Genomic DNA, 21,109 nt, shown 5'->3' with positions numbered 1-21,109 from the left:
AAGTCCCTGTCAACATGTGGGAGCCCTCGGGCCACCGTGCTTCGCTCTCTGTCTTCATGCAGTCGTTGCTGGTTCTGAGGTCAGCTGAGGCCTCATGCTGCATGCTGGGCCGGCTCCTGCCGAGGGCTGTGGTTGCTGCAGAAGCCCTCCTTCTTCTGACTCAGTACGAGTTTGAAGACGGAGGGGAGAGGAAGGGAGTAGACAGTGTCCTGAGTTTTCCAAGATGATTGTTTCCATCCTACTCCCATCGAGGTCGGGGTGCATGAGAGGGGGTTACTGTGCTGGGATGCTTTCCCTGTGTGGCCAGTTCCGCAAACCACCTGTGCTCACAGCATGGACCATTGGTGGCCCAGCACTGTGGACTTCCTGAGCAGCCTCTCTGAGGCTTAGACCCAGCCCCATCCTTTTAGTCCCAGATAGATGCCAGCTGGGCTGAGGAGGGGGGCCTGGGCGAGCTGGATCTCTGGGGCTGAGTGGCTTGGTTTTCCTGCCTGAGGGGTGCCACACTCAGGCCCAGGCATGCTGTGGACAGGTGGGAAGTATTTAGCGAGTGTATCCCTGGGGATGGCCATGGGCAGGGGAAGCTGAGCAAAGGCAATGGGGCTATTAGTGAACTTGGGTCTGGGCATGGAGGGGGCTGTCTGGTGGCTGGGCCGGTGGTTCAGCATGTCCTCAGGGCTTGATCCCTATCTGCAGGCACCATTCATGGTGAGGTGCTTTGATGCTGTGTGCTAAGTGCAAGGGGAAGTGGATGGTGTAGGTAGCTCAAGAGACCCCTAACCCCTGCTGCAGAGGGGTGAGGAAGGCTTCTTGGAGGAGGGGCCACCTGAGTGGAATCCTGGTAGGTGACTAAGTTTCCGTGTTTGGAGGGTCATGGGAAAGAGAGAAGAGGAAAGGGGGTGGAGGTAGAGGAAGCCATGGAAGCATGAAACAGGTCTGTCCTTGATCTATCAAGGTCCGTGTTTCGTGCAGTTGCTCAGCAAAGGTCTGTTTTATCAAGTTTCAGATGACTCCAAACTTGGGAGGATGTGAACATGAGAGATACAGAAATTCGGAACAGGCTTGCAAGGCTGGCCAGAGCCAGTGGCGATCGCTCGACAGGTGTATCTTGGGCCGCAGGTGTGGCTGGGAGGTGGTAACCTCTCCCTGGTGGCAGCAATGAAGCTCTTGGTGGGGGCGAGCTCTCTGTGAGCAGCATGCAGCAGTCAGGCTCTTGCCGCAAGCTGTTGGCCACGCAGGGGCTGTCCTCTGCTCTTGCTGGCCCAGGGAGTCCCGCGCTGGTGGTGGGCAGTGGATCTGGGCTGGCCCGAGGGAGCTTGACACCCCCTTGAGACCGTGTCAGTTTGGAGGCAGATTGCTGCTCTGTGTAGAGTTCCAGAAGATGAGACACAGGGGGAGGAAAAGATGTCTCGCCCATTCTCAGGGCCCAGAAAGACTCACAGGTAGAAAGGAGGACCCTGCATCCTTGTTCTGCTTCTGCGCTGTTAACTCTTTGGGGTTGGTGTGCGTTGGCAGCCCCAGCCCGGGGCAAGGGTTTGCTGCAAGCATTTGGCTAAAGACTGCAGAGCCGTCCCTGCTCCTTGGTCAGTCCTGCTCCCTGGGAGAAAGCTAGTGGGCCGCTTCCCCTCTGGGCTGGCACAGGTTAGGTGTGTGGGCAGCTCTGGGTATTTTTTTCTTTCCGATTTATTGTAAAATAAAGTTAAGTCCTGGTCCTATAAGTAATAGGTGCTCTTTATGAACAGCTTGGAAAATAAGTAACAAGAAGAAAAGAACCACCCACAATCCCACCACCTAAAGACAATCCCTGGTAACATTTTTACTGTTTCCTTCCAGTTTTTGCATGAATAGTTTTTGTTTTATACTGTTGTGTTCGTGCTGTATATACAATTGCATATCCTGCCTTTTCCCTGCCCCCTGACATTCAAGTGTAAACATAATTGGTTGTTATTATAAGGGGTCATGAAAGAAAGTTTTCCAAGAGGAGTACTGCCTGAGTCCCCTTGTGAAAATGGCCCCTCAGCTTGGGAGGGCTCAGGATGAGGCAAGACAAAGGCTGTTCCTTACTGTTGCAGTGTGGCCTGGACGGGCGAGAGCTTGCCCCCCGAGTAAGTGGGACTCCCACTTGCCTGGGGCATTTTGGTAGACTCCTTGAGGTCACGGAATCCAGCCTTGGGTCTTGTTTGCCAAGCAACGGTTCTGCCCACTGGCTGTCCCCTTCTTAGGCACCATGGGGCAGGGACAGTTAGGATGGGGACCTCTCTGGAGCAGCACGGGGTTTATCGCACAAGGAAGCTCAAGTTTTGCCTCTGAAAACCTGTGGAGTTGGTGACTCTTGACCTTCTTCTGGGGCAGACAGTAGACGGTGGGTGAAAACCAGCATGGCCGGACTCAGTCTGACCACTGGTGTGTCAGCCAGGGTCTCAGGCTGCCTCCTGACCTGCTGCTTGGACTTCTGTGGGGCTGGGGCCTAGAACCTGCATTTTCAGAAGTTCCCAGCTTTTGGTCTTACCATCCTCCCAGCAGGCTGGGGAATCAGTGGACTTCTCAGAGCGTGGTCCCCAGACCTGCAGCATCAACATCACCTGGGAACTTGTTCGAAATGCCGATTGTCAGGCCCCTCCCCAGATCGGCTGTGGAGGTCCGGCTGGCTGTCTTCACAAGCCCTCCAGGTGATTCTGATGTACACTCTCGTGAGAACCAAGGGTTAAAACTGTTTCTAGTGACCTCCAGAAGAGGCATCTTCGGCCAGTTCCCCCCAGGTGACTCCTCTCCATCACGTCCAGCAGACGAACGTCTCATCTGTCCAGGGACAGGGAAGTAGAGAAGAGAATGCTTCGTTTAGTTGCTGCCTTTTACGGAAGAAAAGGCTGACAGCGCAAGGTGGAGGTACCCACCCGCTGCAGGACGAGCCTCCGCAGACGGAGGCACATCTGCTGGGAGGCCTGGAGGAAAGGCAAGCTTAGACCAGACCTGCATGCTGCCTCCAGCCACGTGGCGGGCCAGCTCTGAGCCCCGCCATCTCATGATGTTTGTTTTACTTGCTCAACAGCCAAACTCTTTTTCCTGAGTCTTTTTTTTTTTTTTAAGTTAAATTTTAGATTTATAGAATGGTTCTTTTTATATTCAGGTTCTTGAGTATTAAATGTATGTTGATTTGATAGTGGAGCCAGTGGGAGAGTGATCTCGTAGAAGCAGAAGTCCCTGGGGCAGCGATGGCTGGTGTGTGTTTATTCCTTGGGGGTTGTGCACGGTGTCCCACTGCCATTCCCTGCCCCGGACCCCCGCAGTCCTGTTCCTTCTCCCAACAGTTCAGACCTGCCGGTCACGTGAAGTTACTGAGGCTTCTTTGGCCTTATGCCAGTGGGAAGCACTTCAAACAGTGACCTGGGTAAATTCAGCGTGTGTTGATCTTTGTTGTCAGGTGTATATAGATCTCTGTCCTGAAATCGGGACCCTCAGGGGGATGTGGGGACCCACCTGGAGAACTTACCCTGAGGTGAGAAATTTGCAGAGTTTCTTGGAGCTGCTTCCCTTACGGATCACGTGCCAGAACAGTCTGCTTTCCTTCTCTGGGCTGGAGTTCTCATCTGTCCAGAAGAGGATGCGCCCCCCGTGGGCCTCAGATTCCACAGTCACACGATGGCCAGAACCAACCAAGATGTACAGGTCACTTCCAGGAAGCTTTGATTTACGAGGTCCTTGAACTTGGCTCTTCTGAGCTCTGGTCTCTCACCATGGTCAGAAGGCTTGGACCGACCCAGAATGTCGGGTTTTTTTTGTTTTTTTAAGATTTTATTTATTAGAGCATGAACAGTGGGGAGGGGGAGGGGGAGAGAGAGAGAAGGAGAAGCAGGGTCCCTGCTGAGCAGGGAGTCCAACGTGGGGCTCGATCTCAGGACCCTGATATCATGACCTGAGCCCAAAGCAGACGCTTAACCAACTGAGCCACCCAGGGATCCCGAATATTGTTCTTTACCTCGGAAGAAATAGCAGAATGAAGAGTCTGGGGTTGCTTTATCTTCTGTAGTCTTTTTCTTCATTGCTTTGAAAAATTAAAGTAGTACAGATGTTTCTAATGAACACTTGTGTATCTCTTAAAAATAAATATGAACACATGAATATAGTTCATATCTGCTTGAGGCTTTTTTCTCCCCTTAAATAAAATTTCTCTTATCAAAGTCCCCAGGATGCCTCCAATGTGTCCAGTTATCCTTCCCTCCCTCCCTGGAGATAATCCTCATTGTTAATTTCGTGGGTATCCAGTTCACATTTTTATACTCTTGCTCCATGTATATATACCTTTTCCCCACTCAGCATGTTTTTGAGATCTGTCCATTTTTGGTGGTGGTTGTATTAGATAAGCATGGGCTGACTAGTTAAAATTAGAATTAGCTCTAGAAATATGTGCGCTCAGTTTGAGACATGAAAGACACTTCAAAAGTAAGAATAGAAGGAAACGTACATTTGATATTGTTGGTGGGAACATGGAAAACTCGCATAGCTTTGTCTCATTCATGTGGTCAGTAGGGTTCAGTTAAAGTGAAGCTTCCGTAGGTGGGTGTGGCCTGCTTTCATGGATAGGAATGGTGTTCAGGGGAATTTACAACAGTCCACACAGGCCATTTCTACAGTACCAGGGGAATTTGCTTTATGACGAGCACAGTGTATCCCATTTGCAGGGGAGAGCTTTCGCCACTGTGTGGTTTTTTTTAAGATTTCCTTATTTTAGAGCGAGAGCAGGAGCAGAGGGGGAGGGGGAGGAGAAAGAGAAGCAGACTCCCCACTCAGCTCGGAACCGGAAGCTGGATTCCGGATGCTGGACTCTGGACACGGGGCTTGATCTCGTGACTCTGAGATCACGACCTGAGCTGAAATCAAGAGTCGGACACTTAGCTGACTGAGCCACCCAGGTGACCCTCTTTTTTTGGTTTTATAGAGGAGGGCTGTGAGGTTCCACCAGAAGAGGATGGATATTCTTGATTTTGTAGCTTATATTTGTAGTCTGAGGGACGTAAAAAGTAATATCTCTTATTATAAAAATATTTTCTGATTGCAGATTGGGAGAAATAAGGAAAATTAAGTTCACCCATTATCTCACCACTTAAAGATGCCGTTGTTAACATTTTGGTATTTAGGCCTTCCATCTTTGTGTCTGTGTGTGCATGGGTTTCAAAGTGTGGATCACCTTATCTATATTATGTGTAACCTGCTTTCTTATTTACTGTGTGGTGAGTGTTGTTCCATGTCATTAAATGTTCTTTTGTAATAGGAATTTTAGTGTCTACATGGCAGGCCCATCATGTGGCTCTACTGTTAGGTTGATACTGAGTTACTTGTGTCTCAGAATCATAAACACCGCCACCATGAACATACTTGGTACTTCACCCTTCCACCAAATGTTTTCATTTCCTTGGGATAAACGCCTGGTATGGAATTCCCGGGTCAAAGGGCATGAATACTCCAAGGACTTCTGTTCCTCGCTGCCAGGATGTCCTTTCTTGCCGACTTGCCCGTTCGCGTCCTTTGCGTATTGTGTTAAGGTACGCCGTGTTCTGTATTGCTGTTGAATGCATGATGAATATTTCGGTGTCTCTGCCATGCGGATGAAGGTCTGAGGTTTTTACTGTATGCCTGGGTGAGTTTCCTTGCATTGGGAGTACTGTCGGAGGCTGGTTTGGCGTCTCCAGCAGGACATCCTCCCGGCGATGGTGGCGCGCAGTGGCGGCACGGTGGTGAGGCTGGGTGGTCTTCATCAGAGAGGCCCCTGCGTCCTGTCCCCAGGTCAGCAGTGGGAGCTCTCTTTCTGCTGTGAACTTGACCCGGGAACTTTGCTGCTTCCCCGTGCCTGGGAGCTGTCCGTGTACAGTTCTAGAGGGAACCTTCCAGATTATGTGGGGAAGTGAGCCCGAGAGGGACGGTGGTCTTTGTGGACCCCTCCTTTCCTCTTTCCTTCTCACTTCCTGGCCCTCATTGTCTCTAGGGTAGTGATGAAATGGGGGATGAGGAAGCTCTGGGAGCCCAGAGAGGTGGGTGTCCCTTGCCAGGGGCTGCCTGGTTCTTTTCTCTTTCTTGTTCTTAAGGTCCTTCTCCATGTCTGAGATGCCCACATCTGGTGGCGTGGGAGAGAGGCCAGGTAAACCAGCTGCTGTAACAGTTGGGTGATCAGAGCCCAAGAAGGGGTAAAGCTCATGGGGAGCTTTCTGGAGTGGGTGACACTTGCCCTGAGTCTTGGAGGATTGGCAGGGAGCTAGACTGGCAGAAAATGGGGTTCATGGGGGGATGTCCTTGGAGAGGAAAGGCACCTGCAAAAATGTAGAGACATAAAATAGCCTGAGGGCTGATTAGATCACTTCAGGGTGGCTAGAGGTTGGGTGTCTTTTGCGGGTGGTGATGGGTGAGGCAGGAAGATGATGAGGTGCCGGGGCAGGAAGGGGGCAGTGGATGGCATGCTGATGAATTTAAATTTCATCCTGAAGGACTCCAGAGTCTTTGGGAGAATTTTTAAAAGGGAAAGTTGAACAAAGGAAATGCTGGCCACCATATCAAGAATGGATTGGTGTCAGGAGGGAGTTGGGGAGTCAGGGCAGATCATGGGGGCCTGGACCAAGGCAGGGGCAGAGGGGATGAGTTCTGAGAGATACCCATGGGGTATTGCCCACGCGGGGCCATGGACAGCAGCTTGCTAGGTGCCCCACCTGGAGCACGCATCTGAGGGCAGGGTAAATGTTTTCCCGGGCCTCGGACCTCTGAGGTCTGCAGCAGATCTGCCCCCACTCCCACCAGGGCCTCGGGGTTCAGGACCTGCCCCATGGGGGCTGAGTGGCAGTGGCTCTGGGTCAGCTGGGGGGGGCGCTGCAGGAAGGTGGTAGCTTTCAGGGCCACTAGAATTCCCCTTTTCTACACTAAACAGAAGGCATTTGCTCCTGACCTATGCCCCTCCCTGTCCTGCTGACCAGGGATGGAGCAAACAGGGCTGAGGACACCTGGTCATGTGCTTCATCACCCCAGACCTTTCCAGAGGCAGGTTTTGCTTCTGCAAAATGCGAGATCAAGTGTCAGATGGACTTGATTCCTTTGTCTTTTCTCCTTTTCGTTTTTAGAAGAAATGTTGTCAAGGCATATTGAACAGTAAGAAGGGACTTTGAAATTCAGCTTTTTGCCCCGGTCAGAAGCTTGCCAGAAGGTAACAGCGCCTCCTGTGAGCCGGGCTTAGGCTCTGTGGGGAAGAAATTGCTGTCTCCATTTTACAGATTAGGAAAGTGAGGCTCATCAAGTAAGATCTAGAAACAGCCCCAGAGAGCTGCAGGTTTCCTCGGGTGAAATGTCTTTCTGAAAATCTGGCTTTCTGCAATCCATCATGGAGGGAGATAGCTTGGTGTTGGCAGAACCACTGTTGTGTGAAGGTGGGCAGGGCCCCTCAGGATCTGCACGGACACCAGGGTGAGGGGGTTCTTGAGCCAGAAGTCTCGTGTTGTGGGCCAGGCTAGGAGTGCTGCTTCCTGAGGGTCTCCTGCTTAGGCTCCCCCTTGTTGAAAGCTAGATTTCACACCAGCCTGGAGCCCCAGAGCCCCAGAAGAAGGGACCGGATTGCTTCAGGCGCCTTCTGAAGTCAGCACTTTGGGGTTGGGCCGTGGGTGGGATGCAGGGACCAGCTGGCCTCAGGCTGCACCCCCAGAGCAGCGGGAAGCAGAGAACCAGGGCTAATTGCAGAGGGTGGGGAGGGGTGAAAGGTGGGTCTGATGTAATTAGTGGAGCTGGAACTTGGCCAGGCCATGGAGGCTGAAGGCGAGGAGGAGAGAGAGACAGACACACACACAGAGGCAGAGGAGGCGGGGAGAATATGTGTAGACACCATCTTTCTGGTGTCTGTGGGCTCCCCCTCTTGACCTTGAGTCCAGACCCTGAATCGTCGGGGCTTTCCCTCCTGGCCCTGAGCTGCCACGCTCTCCTTCCCTCCAAGGGACCGTGGGCTGCCACCTGGCTTGGGCACAGCACTGAGCGCGCATGCCCCGTACAGGATTGGCCCACTCAGACCTTTGTATCTGCAAATCCGAACTTGGTCCTGGCTCCTCTCCTTCCTCTGAATGGCACTTCTTTCCAGAATCCTGGTCTCTCACCATGGATTTACTTCTCTATGCCTTTTGTTCAAGGTTTCTCATAGCTTGGGGCCATGCCTTTAAGAAGTGTCCTTTTTCCAGCCTGGCACAGAAGAGACCCAGGGGTGGAAGTTGGGGGGGGGTACCCCCCCCTCACAGAACAAGTGGTCTGAATTTGTGCTTCCAACAAAATATCAGCTGAACCACGACTGTGAAGCGCTCAGATGCTGAAGGTGGACTGGGGTGCTTTTAGGGGGAGCGAACGGGCCTCCTTTTCAGTTAGCTCTTGTCGGTCACACATTCAGAACTGGGCTGTGAGCGTTCAGGGGCGTGGGAATCCAGCACTGCTGGGTGAATGAAGGTAGAAATGTATTTTGCTGTACACTAGACACCAGAGACGTGTAGGAAGTGGGAAGAGGTACCCATTCCTTTTGTGACGAGGAGGAGGGAAATGGATTTCTTGTTTTTAGGGGGGAAAAAAAAAAAAGTCTCTCCCTTGCCTTGGGTTTTGGTGTTCAGTGCCAAGATCAGCATGTTGGATGTTACAACTACTTTGTCAGGAGGAGTCTCCGAGGAACTTGCCTGGGCAGGCTGCGCCCCTCCGTAGAGCCGCCTGCATGGCTCACCTCCAGGGTTAATAACAGTTTTTGTTATTCAGCTGTTCTTTTTGGAAAGGCGGGGTTTTTCTTGCGACTGCACTGTAGCATTCAGGGCCTTGGTCCTTTCCCTTTATGGTCTTATTGGAGTCATTTTTCTGGTTTTGAGGAGAAAGACTAAGGAGGATGAGGAAGTGCTTGTCTGAAATCGGTGGGTTCACCAAGGATGATAGCGGTGTTGAAGAGGCCCCCGATTCGGAGTTTGGTGGTGATATTTTGAGGGCAGATGGAGGTTTCAGAAGGCCTGCCAGCTACACCCCGCTCGGGATTAGGTTTCTCAACAGGTTAAGGGGGGGGAGGGGAGGTGGTCTAAAGAGAGGGCCGTCCTGTGAGGGAAGAGATGGGGCACGGTGCGGCCTTGGAGGCCGGGAAGCCTCCCATTGCTTCTGTCCACCCGGAGAAGAGGCAGGGCTGAAAAAGAACAAGGCCTTCTTCACTGGGGGTCTCAGAACTGCCATCCAGGGAGCACAGGTTCCAGAGTAACCAGAAGTCTCCCGCCTGTGTGGGGAAAGCAAGGGGCTTTTATGAGAAAGAAGGGGGAATTGCATGATGTAGATCGGGGAGAGAAGAGGAAAAAAACGGCTAATTGGGGCTGACTGGCTGAGCTGCTTCTGATTACTGTCTCGTTGATTATTTTATCGATGCACCAAACAGAAGTGTCCCGGGTATGTGTTAATGAACCTTACTGACCTCCTGTGGTACAACTGTCAGTCGGCCTGTTGAAATGTTATGAGCAATTGCCTGTAGAACTCTTGCCCCTCTGGCCCAGGTCAAGAGTTCATGCGTTGGAAAGGAAAATGGAGCTTGAAAATGGGATCTCTTCTGTCCAGAAATTTTATACAGTTCCATCCACGCTTCACTGGCCGCCACCCGATGGGTCCTGGTGTTGGCTCTGGAGGGGGAGGGGTCAGGTTTGCTTTCTCACCTGGGGGGAGGAGGTCAGACGCTGCTGCTTCGTGGAAGTGGATGCGTGAGCTCGGGGATGGGGGGGCGGGTGAAAGCCAGGAAGGCCAGGAAGGTGAAGCCAGAGGGGGAAGAAAGAGATGGAAGCGTGGGGAGCGAAGGTGGAGGGCAGAAGTAAGGGCAAGCCCCACTGCTTTGTCAGGTTGGGTCATTGAATTCTTGCAGGGGTCTAGAGACTCGTGCATCATTGTTACTACCGTTGTGACTTAGGGTGCATCGTTTAACTTCACCTGTAAAATACGGGTGACACCATATTGCAGGTTGTCGTGACGCGTCACATGAAATAATGCCAAGTTTCTTGAGGCCGTGAGTGTTAATAGCGGTAGCCCCCAGGCTGACTTTGCAGTCGGTCTGTATCCTGCAGCTGCAAGGGCCAGGCACAGAGAGCCAGCAAGGAGAGCCCCTGCAGGCCTGTCTGCAGAGGCAGGAGGTAGAGGCGTGGGTTTCTTGGAGCTCACCGCTCACATTTGTGACCTTGGGGACCTTCATCTTCCGAGAGTCTTATCTGAGAAGAGGGTAGTAATAGCGCCTGCCTTAGGACTGTGAGGGGGGCTGAATGAGGGCCTTGTGCAGGTACCACGGGGGTAAGATGCCCACTGGTCGGGCAGAGGGGTCGTGAGCAGATCCGCCTCTCTGGGCGTGCTTCATTGGTTTATTAGTGGGTGGATTGAGGGAAGGGCCCTTCCCTGGGGTCCACTGTGATGTGTTTGGATCAGTCCAGGAAGCATGCACATATGTGCTTGACTTGCCCTACACGTTTTTCTCCTCTGTGATCTTTTTAAGTTTACTGTGTGCTTACAGTGCACTCAGCGTCTTAGACCCATTATCTCACGATTTTATCTGCCACCAGCAGTGAAGTATCTTAAAAGCAGGCACGGCATCTTTGCGTCTCGCCATACCAGCGAGGAAACGGGTCTACCAGTAGTGTGTATTAGAGACAAGACACAACACAACAGAACCCATGACTCTGGAGTGAGTAATTCAGAAAATCAGTCAGTCCTGGCATTCGGGCAACTCGTTATTGTACTGGGTCTGGACCCAGGGTCCTGTCTCTAGGCTAGAATGGCCCTACAAAGTTTGTTCTGTGTCCCTTGAGTGCCTGACACGTATCGGGGACTTAGGACCTGACGGTTGAGGAGATCAGAGATGCGGTGGGGCGGGGTGGGCTGGGGTGGCTGGGGCCTTTGAATCCCACTCTTCCAGGGCTCCCCTGCTGCTTTCACGCCAACCTGTAGGCTTTTCATGTGGTGTTGCGCTTTGTTGATGGACATGCCATATGTCAGGTACTGGGGAGGCTCAGTCCCTGGGGGGTGGAAATTACATTGATTGTTTTCAACTTTGTCTAGCCAGAGTGGCTCCCCTGAGCTTTGTAGTGTTTAGGCTTAATGACTTTAAAACTTTAAAAATGAATGCCTCCTTTCTAAACCACAGCAACCAAACAGGCTGCTCCTCCTGCTGACTTCCCTTTACAGTGTGGAATTGTGGCTGCTTCAGTTATCAGAAACTCTGAAGCCAGTTCGGCACTTCTGGTGCTAAGTTGGTCTTCTAGATGCTTCTCCCGCACCCCTTCCCCCTTTACAGTGAGAATTTGTGATGCTGGAATTTTATAGACTAGAGCTTACAAAATTGGACTTTTCAGATGGAAACTAAGTTGCAGCTGTGGATGTCCCAAGGTTGAGATGCCAAAACAAAGAAGAGGTGGTGGTTTCTGATAAGTCCAGGCTCTTCTTCAGCTGCCTGGGGCAGTTAATTCTGAACGGCTTGCCCACACTGTCCGAGGAAAGCAGATGGGGACGGAGGTGTAGGTCACCTGGGAGGAAGAGGTGCTTAGATCTGACCTGCTTCACCCATCATCACCTGTCCCTACCCTGGTTTTTTCCTTTGGGAGGTAAACTCTGAGGCTTTTACCTTGTCTGCCCCTGGCCCATATCCTGGGGAGGCCTCTGGACAGTGTCCTCCCCATTGTTGTGCAGACAGCAGGCAGTGAGGTCTCTCCTCCCCTGGGGCAAGCCATCTGACCCCCTTGGAGCCATTTCCTCCTTCGTCCGAGGGGGACAGCTGCCCTTGACTCCCTGGGTCAGAGAGCGTGCGCCAGGATGTGAAATGCCCAGCGTGGCACCTACTGCCGAGCTGAAGGCTGGTGCCGGTGGACTGGACCTGTTACCAGGCTGTAGCGCTGACTTTGCCCCCTCCGAGCCCCCGCCCCTTCCCCCTACACCCCTGCGTCTTGTCTTGGCACTTTCTCCCATCGGAGCACCTTCCCTTGGTCCACCTCCATGAACCTGTGTTTAATTATTTTCCTGATCCCCATCATTTCAGCGCCCGCCTGCTTTCTCTGGGTCCTGCCCCAGCTTGCAGGTTTTTCCCAGGGCAGGAACTGGCAGCCTTTAGTCCTCCCGGGGACTGGAGGGTTAATAAACGCTGGCTGTTGGGCCACCCTGCTACTTGGTGTGATCCCAAGAGCTGTGTCTGGAAGCAGCAGCTGGGGGCCAGGCTGAGAACTGCTCCAGGCAAGCTTTACAAGGCAGGCCGGACTCCAGTGTTCCCGCTGTAGCTCATTCCCTGCATAGAGACTCCGGGTCTTTATTGACCCTGGGACTCAAAAGGTGGGATGCATTGATTTCTAAAGGCAGAGTCACTTTGAGGAGCCCTTTAGCAGGCTTTTTAAACAGGAAGTAATGGGAATTGTCACCAGCAGAACCTTCTTTTCCCTGTGAAAGTATCCTCCTCTGGTTCTGACTGAGGTTTCCCTCCCTGCTCTTGGGAGGTCAAGGTCAGGACATGGGAGTTCCATGTTCATAACTACCCTCCACCTCCAAAGGGTATTGGGTTGGGTTCTTTTGGGAGTTGGGAGGGGGCGGGCACGTGGTGGAAAAGGGGTGATCCAGTGCCAAAGTTATAGGTCATTTACGTCCCCGGTGTGTTTGAGCTCCTAGGTACAGTCTCTGGAAGGGAGAACTTGAACCACCGGGGATAGCCAGGTTGGCAGGAACATGGTCAACTGGGAACAGCTATTATGGTGGTCCTGGTGGTGGCTGCCACGCTGAGAGTCCTCAGAGGGCTGGGAGCAGCCAGATGGAGTTGGGAAGTGAATTCATGATATAACTCTGAAATTGGAGTGTATGTTCAGATTTGGATGGGAAGAGTTGAGAACGTGTAAGCGATAACTACCAAAAGAAAGAGAGAGAGAAGAATATGTTATGTTCAGGAAAATTGAACTTTTAGTCTTTGAGTAGGCTATCTGATTTTAGAAATCTTTGGCTTAAAAAGCGAGGAACAACACCCATACTCATAGAAGCATTATTCATAAAAGCCAGGGGGTGGAAGTAACCCACGTCTCCATCTGTGGGTGGATGGATAACAAAATACATACATGCAATGGAATATTAACCTTAAAAAGGGAATTCTGACACATCCCACAGCATGATGAACCTAGATGACATGGTGCTCATGAAGTAAGCCAGTCACAGAGATACAAATGCTGCGTGATCCCACTTCTGTAAGGGACCTGGAGCAGTCAGATTCATTGAGATCAAAAGCAGAATGGTGGTTGCCGGGGGCTGGGGAACAGGGTGGAGGGAATGGGGAGTTACATTGTCCAATGGGATAGAGGTTGACTTTGCAAGATGAAGAGAATTCTGGAGGTTGGTATAATTGTGAGTGTACTTAACACTACTAAACTCTACACTTGAAATCGGTTAAGATGGCAAATGTGAATGTGTATTTCATGTGGTTTTATGTTGTGTGTTCTACCATAGTTTTACCAAAAAAAAAAAAAAGTACTGAACCCATACCCTTTCCTTGTGGAGGCCCCAGGTCCCTCTGCCTTCTGGTTCAGATTGGGGGCCTGTGACCCAGGGACAGGAAGTAGGATGTTTCCACTCCTTTCTCTGGGCTTTGGAAGAGTCCCTGTGTTGTTTTGGATTTATTTGTTTTTAACTCCTTTGGGCTCTGGGAATCCCCGTAATAGAATGAGACCGGCTGTTGGGTTTTTTGGGTTTTTTTTAAGATTTTATTTATTTGACAGAGAGAGAGACAGCAGGAGAGGGAACACAAGCAGGGGGAGTGGGAGAGGGAGAAGCGGGCTCCCTGCTGAGCAGGGAGCCCGACTCGGGACTCTATCCCAGGACCCTGGGATCATGACCTGAGCCAAAGGCAGACACTTAATGACTGAGCCACCCAGGCGCCCCTGGCTGTTGGCTTTTTTGCATATGATGCCTGGAAGTTGGCTTCAGTGACACTTTTTAGGAGGATGCTGCAGGGGTAGTTGTGGGCTTGCTAGGGTCTGGCCGTGTGGATTTGACACAGCCAGTTAGAGAATCAAGAGGTTGGACTACTGCATGCTCCCAGGAAACCTATGTATCACAGTCCCAAGGATTTCTGCGGGGGGGGGGGGGGGGGCTTTATTTAGAATTGACACCTGTGAGATGCCTGCATTTAACACAGAGCTTGAGGCATGCTTTGGGTGTTGCACTGAGTTAGATTGGGTCCCCACCCTCTCTAACACGGTAATGAGGTGGAGATATTGAAAGCATAAATTAAGAGGAGGAAAGAAGGTTTTTGTGGAACATGTGGCTATGTGCCAGACACTGGTCTCAAATATTTTCTGAAGGAATGAAGGGAGCATCTAATAAGAACGTACGTGATGTTGATCATCAAGGGCTTGAAACCCCAGCCCCAGCTTAAGAGCGGCGTGTGTCTGTCCCACCAGGTGGCTGGCTGACCATGTGTGGCTAGTTGAGCAGCATCAATCAGCATTTCTTTTATTTCCCTTTCCTTTTTCCTCCATCTTTTCTTTTTTTTTTTCCTTTTTCTTTTCTTGTTTGTTTTAAAAGAATAACCTTTTCACCTGGAGTCAGCATAGGGGTTTTTCCACATCAAAGCAATTAATCTGAAGTCCTGGCGGCCAAGATACTCCTGTGGATGATGGGATTGTCCTAGGAGATGAGGACTTTTTAGAAGCTCTTGCTTAAATCAAACCAGGCTTAAATTGTCAGACCAGAAGCATCCCTTTCTCCTTGAAGTCCTTTGGGTCTAGGTCAGTGACCTCAGCTTTGAATTTGGGATCACATCTGTCTAGAAGAGCAGGCCATGACTCCCCCTCCCCCCCGCCGCGGGAGAAGTAGTCCGTGACCCCCCCAAACCTTCCTCACGGGGAGGGTGAAGAGGGAGCTGGTCACCGAGGTGACGGCACACAGGCCCTCCTATTCCCATTTTAGTGTCTGGACTTGGAAAGTGGATGGAGCTGTTTTTCCTCCCAGTCCCCCCCGCCCCCCGACCTAGCCCTACATTGACCTATAAAGGCCCCACTGCACTTGGCTGTTGCTGCCACAGCCTTAATATGAACTAATTGGACCCTCCTCCAGGTGGAGGACAGGCATGCTCCCTGCGTTCCTCGGTCCGTCCTGGATCTGTGGTGGCCTGACATCCAGACTAATATCCTGCCTTGGGTTGGTGAACAATTGCCGGGGGAGAGGTCCTTTTCCATCTGGAAATGAGCTTTTTCCGAGCCTTCCTCCCCGCCCCCGAAGGAGATCTTGGCCTGCTCTACAGAACCAGGTATCTCGATGCTTCCTTTTCTGCCTTCTATTGTTACCACATAACAGGGTGGTATTCAGAATAAAACTTCACATAAAAAGAGAGAAGGCAGATGTCTCCCCACCATCCTGCCATCTCAGCACATTAAAGTGGTTGGAAGTTCACTGACCCTCCTAGCCTGTGGCTCTTCCCTGGGAAGGGAATCTCTGGCTTTCGCGGGGACAGCTGGGGGTTATTAATACCCAAGGAAGTGCTTCACACAGGCCCCAAAGGGGAGGAGTGAGCATCTCTCTCCCCAAGCATGCTTCTGGGGCACAGCCCACTGTGAGAACAGATCTCGGTCTTTATTTGGTTGAAACGTCATGTGTTAGAGTGTTTCGAGCCTTTTTTAGTCCTTTTCTGTGCTGCCCAAGTGGCTGACAGCTTGCCATGTGTATTTCTTGTTTACAGATCAGTTTGAGAGCTTTCTGTGAGCTGCTGAGTTACGGCCTGAGCCGCAGACACACGCACGGTCTGCTCTGAGCGGTTGCTGTAACTTGGGTCTCGCAGGAACGGCTGAAGTCCTCGGCCAGGATCTAGAGTCACGAGGGTGGAGCGCGACAGACACCCTGAGCCTGGGGTGTTTCTGGGGCTGGTGCCACCTGGTACCTGCCCGGACCTCAGAGTTCAGGGAGCCCAAGGATGTAGAAGCAGCATCGAAGCTCTGGAAAGCTGTGCTGAGGCTTTTACCTGGGAGAGGGGGTTGGGGTGGGGGGAACGGAAAAGTGGGAGAAGGGCTTGGCTGTGGCCACACGGTGAGTCAGTAGCCGAGCTGGAAATCAGCCCTTCTCCGTGACATGACCGACCTCTGCTCATACGTTGATTGGGGCTCACTTACCACCCCGATCCTCTCTCTTGCTGGCCAGAGGCACGGCTGGGACATGCCTGGGGCCTGATAATTGTTCCTCGGTGATGGTCATGCTCAGGAGACTGTAACGGGGGTGTTTAAGAACAAGCCCCGATGGGGTGTGGCTGGTAGTGTGAAAGCCAGAAGGGAAATGAGGAGTGGCCCAGTGCGGTGTTCTCACTCCGGAATACCCGAAGCTCCTAAAATGCAGCATGTGGACCCTCCCGCCCCAAAGTGAGAGATTCGGCTTTTAGCTGGTCCGGGTGGGCTTGGGTATTAATACTGTTTAAAAGCTCTCTTAGATGCTTCTAATCAGATGATTGTGATGAGCAGCCAGGCTGAGAACCACTCATCCTGTTCAGCCTGCTCCTTGTTTAGCAAGTGGGGAAACAGAAGCCCAGGGCCATGGAGTGGTTTTCTTCTGTCCCTCCAGCGATTTGGAGGCAGTGGACAGCTGAGTCTAGGATCCGAGGCCTGGCTCTCTGTCTGCCCCCTCCTTGCCTTGTTTCCCGGTCCGGCATCAGCCGGGAGATCTTCATGAGGCTGCGGAAAGTTGCCTGGGTGGCTGGCGTGCTTGCGTACTTCTTGTAGACAGATGGACCTGAGAACGCCCGAGTTTGCTTCTTGGGGCCATTTCCCAGCCTAACAAGACAGGGCAAGATGGCTCAGGTCTTTGAGTTTGCATCTGGCTTTGGAACTTCCGGGGCGGGGGTGGGGGAGTGGGGGGGACAGAAAGTGAGAGCTCATATGCATGCGGCAGCTGTCAGCGCTGTCCCAGAGTGCTTTTGTCTAGAGTGGGGTTCTTACAATGCACGCGGCTCAGGCGCTTTGGCCTGGGCGGGTTTCTGGGAGAGGACACAGTGGAGCCATAAACATCACCGAGCCCGTTGGCCAGGCCCCCAGGGCTGCAGGCTCCTCTACCGGGTCTTCCCATCACGGCAGCGCTGCGGAAAGCACCAGAGCTGTTAAAGCAGGGGACCAGGCCTAGCCTCCAGGGGCTCACCTTATCAACACAGGCCCTTTGAACCAGAACTGGCTTGTCCTTGTGCCCCTAAAGATAAGGCTGGAAAACATGCTGTTGCTAGCGACCTTGGAGGTTGTCCTTAGGCAAATGTATTGCTCCTGTTTGGGTGTAATTATCTTGTTTTAAGCTTTAACCATCCAGAGTGTCAGATGCTCTGCTCCCATTTTGCTCCTTCTCCGATGGAAGGCTTTTGCAGAAAACCCCGGGTGCTCATTGCCCCCAGTCACTACTCTGCTCCAGGCTGGCTGCCTCTCAGGAAGCCCTCCCTCTGCTGAGGGCCTGCTGTGTGCATACCGCTCTGCGTGGCACCCCTGAGAGGGTCTGCGATGCGGGAACTGAGGGGCCCAGTGGTTCAGCAACATAACTAGGCTGAGGTAGCACCTTCACCAGGTTCAGAGCCCAAACTACCCGATGGCAGATTTCACAAACAAGTTCAATGATCTTTGCACAAACACTTTTTGTTTCCAGCCCCATGGTTTGTTTCCTTTCCCAGCACGTGTCCTCGTGTTAGAAGCCGCCCATTTTGACGTGAATGGTTGCACCAAAAGCTGATGTCACCTTGGGCTTGTCACTCTACTTCTTTGTGCCTCAGTTTTTCTCGTTTGTAAAATGAGAATAATAAGGTTGGGCTGAGGATAAATAAGTCAACATATTGAAGAGGGCCTGGCACTTAGTACGTAAGTGTTGGTAGTCACTGTCATGATTGCGTCTGAGAGTAGAGGAGGCCCAGACCAGCCCACTGCGTCGGGTTCTGGCTGCCTTCCCTGGCTGGGTGGGGGGGGGGGGGGGGGGGCATAGGTAGCTCTAAGGCCCCTGAGGTGGTCTAGGAGGCTACACTGGCCCTCTGGGTCCCTCGGGTCATCCCAGCACAGGGTGTGAGGAGGAAGGGTGCCAGCCTAGGGAATTGGGGAGGATCTCCTCCGGTCTGAACAGTCATGCCCCTCCCCCCCCACCATGATGTGGGCATCGTAGGAAGCAGGCTGCACGGGCAGAAAACAGATTGGCCCCTAGAACGGAAACTGTCAACCACCAGAGCAGTGGGGAATCAGGATGTGACCATGATGAGGACGTGTGTGTGCACGCGTGTGCAAATACACACAGATCCTGTTGGTGCTGGCCTGAGTCTGCTGGCCACATTTACGTTACTTATAGGTTCATCGTAGGAGAGAGAAAGAGAACACTCAGTCATCAGAGGATCTATAAAAAGTGTGCGGTGAATGGTTCAGGGATTATCACCCCCATTTTACAGGTGAGGAGATGAGGCTTAGCTTCATTTCCATTGCCAAGTGGCTTACTCAGGGTCACAAGCAGCTCGTGGGTGTCAGACCTGAAACTGGAAACCAGGCCTTTCTGCTCTCGATGCATGTTCGCTTCTCTGCTACGTGGCCTCTGAAGTAAAAACGCACATGGGATTTTCTAGGTGATGGGAAAGGCAGGCGGGGATGTGCCACAAGCAGCAAGCCTTGTACCCCATGACATAAATGGACTTGCAAAGCCCCAGAATAGGGGCACCTGGCGGGCTGAGTTGGTTAAGCCTTTGACTCTCGATTCTGGCTCAGGTCATGATCTCAGGGTCGTGAGATCGAGCCCTGGCGTGGGGCTCCACACTCAATGTGGAGTCGGCTTCAGATTCTCTCTCTCCTCCTCCCTCTGCCCCTCCCCAGCTCATGCACACATACTCTCTCCCTCCCACCCCTAAATAAATAAAATTTAAAACAAAAAACTAAAACCCCCCGAATATCCAGACCCTTGGGCATACCCTGCACTTCCCAGGAAGGACACCAGCTTCTGGCTTCAAAGCCATCTACCAGCTGGTGACCTGAAGCCTGTCTCCAAGCCCAGGTTTCCTGGGGGCCATGGAGGGATGGAAACCCCCACCCCCACCCCCTCAGAGGGCCAGCAGAGTTGCAAGACACCTGGCACCTTGCGAGTTCCTGCCCGTTGGCTCCCTTTCTCCTTTGAGACTGCAGGTGGTTCCCAGCTTCATGATGCATGCCTGGAGACTGCTGTCTGTCGGGACCGGAACCAGAGGTGGTCTGGACCATGGGTCTGACGGGGAGGGGGTGCTGGGGAGGGCAGCCACGGTGCGGGGGGGGCATTGCTGCTGTTAAAGTTCCCTGTTTCAGCAGGACAAGAGAACGCTGCATATGGCAGAGATGGGAGAAGGTGTGTTGGGACGCTGGTTGGATGACATTTGTTGGTAGGCTCCTTGTTTTCCCAGCTTGTTAGAAGTATTCAGAGTCCTGTAGATAAAACAAACCCTGGCCAACAATGCTTTTGGAGTCTTGGAGACCCTTGAACCTTAATCTCAAAGCAGTACCAGCCTGGGGCACATGCTCCTGGTGGACCTTTTCTGTCAGAAAGGGAGAATTTGTGGGTGCTGGTCTTAACCGTGTGGTTCATTAGGAAAGGCTCTTGGGGATCTAAGTGCTCACATTGCAGTGCTTCATGGGGAGAAGTTACTTTGTTTTTTGTGTTTTTTAAAGATTTTATTAGCACAGAGGTGGGGGAGGGAGAGGGAGAAGCAGACTCCCCACTGAGCAGGGAGCCTGACACAGGGCTCGATCTAGGACCCTGGGATCATGATCTAAGCCAAAGGCAGACGCTTAACCAACTGCGAGCCACCCAGGCGCCCCAGGGAGATGCTACTTTGAAAGAAAACAAAGGAAAAGTTTATCTTTGGAGATGCTGGGTGGTTGGTGACCTCAGAGCCACCCCCATGCTGTGGGTTTGAGGTCTCACCGGATCCAGTCATGTGTCCCCCTGTGGGGTGACCGAGGGTGCAGTGGGCCTGGATCCACATGGGCTGTGACCAGGGAGGAAGGGAAGTGAGGATTTCAGAGCCCACCCGGATGAGCCTGATTCACCAGCTGGTGCAGGAGTGTGTGGCCACTGGGGATGTAGGGGTGTGGTGGAGGAGTAGTGAACTGCCCTGTCCTGTGCCCGCGCATAGCTCACAGCCCAGTAGTGGGAGTCAGGTCTTTCCTCCTGTGACTATTTGGAGGATCCCCATGGCTTGGATTTTGATGCCTTGATTCTCTCACCTTGGGCTTCCTGGAGGCACGAGAGCACCACGGTCCCCAGCTGTGGCGCTCTCCGAATGTCTCCCCAGGATGCACCAGTGCGCCGGGGTCTGCAGCCGTGGCTTTCCAGAAGGCCTTCCCTCACACGGGCTGCCGCCCTGGTCTTCATAATGGAAACGGAGGATGCTGCCGTTCTGCAGGCTTCACGGTGTCACCTGTTACTGGAGGAGGTGACGCACACGGACGGAGACATTTGTTTCTGTCTCCCCGGGAGAAAAACGGATCTCCTGTAGTTTGAGGTGATCACATTTCGGGGGTACCTCCTCTCCACGGGTGGCCCCCGCTCCCTGTCCTAGCATGCAGCTGACAATAAAGTGGTTCATGACCCGCGGGAGCGCTTGTGTCTTTTCCCAGCGCTTCATTTCTCCCCGAGAACGGCACTGTTCCCAGGGGTGTCCGGTTTCCCACTGCCATTCACCAAACACGGTCTTTAAGCGGCAGAAACTAGTTTTGCAGCGTAAACTGATACTTCCGTGGGGATTCTTCCGAAGAAGGATGGGGCAGCTTAATAAGTTACCGGCGGACCTTTGAGGAGGCCAGATGACCCTGGCTCCTGGCCTTTTCCCCCACCCCCTTTTTTTCTGGCTCCTTAACACTTGAGTGCACGCGCAGAATGAGGGAGGGCCTTGCCTCTCCTGGGCGTTGGCGGGGGAAGGGCTCGATCATCAAGGCCAGTCTTGCCTGGGGCCCTTCACTGTGAGGACCCCCCACTGGAGCAAGGCCGGCCTGGGCTTTAAACAGACCCCTTGGGAGGATGAGCCTTTCTGTCCACCTGACTGTTCCAGGCTGGTGAGGAGAACGGGGCTCCTGCAGGCAGCTGTGGGCTTTTAAGTTTCTTGGTTTTGTTTTTTTTTTTTTGCAAG

General features: G+C 52.5%; 1 protein-coding gene across 1 annotated transcript in view; it reads left to right on the top strand.

Moving 5' to 3' along the window:
- CCDC88C (coiled-coil domain containing 88C) overlaps positions 1-21,109 on the top strand; it is a 123,622-nt gene that overhangs the window by 9,183 nt on the left and 93,330 nt on the right. The gene's annotated exons all lie outside the window — the stretch shown is intronic.

The sequence above is a fragment of the Phoca vitulina genome, unplaced genomic scaffold (genome assembly GCF_004348235.1).
Source record: "Phoca vitulina isolate PV1807 unplaced genomic scaffold, GSC_HSeal_1.0 scaffold7, whole genome shotgun sequence".
Lineage (NCBI taxonomy): Eukaryota > Metazoa > Chordata > Mammalia > Carnivora > Phocidae > Phoca > Phoca vitulina.
This window is presented reverse-complemented; position numbering and strand designations above follow the sequence as displayed.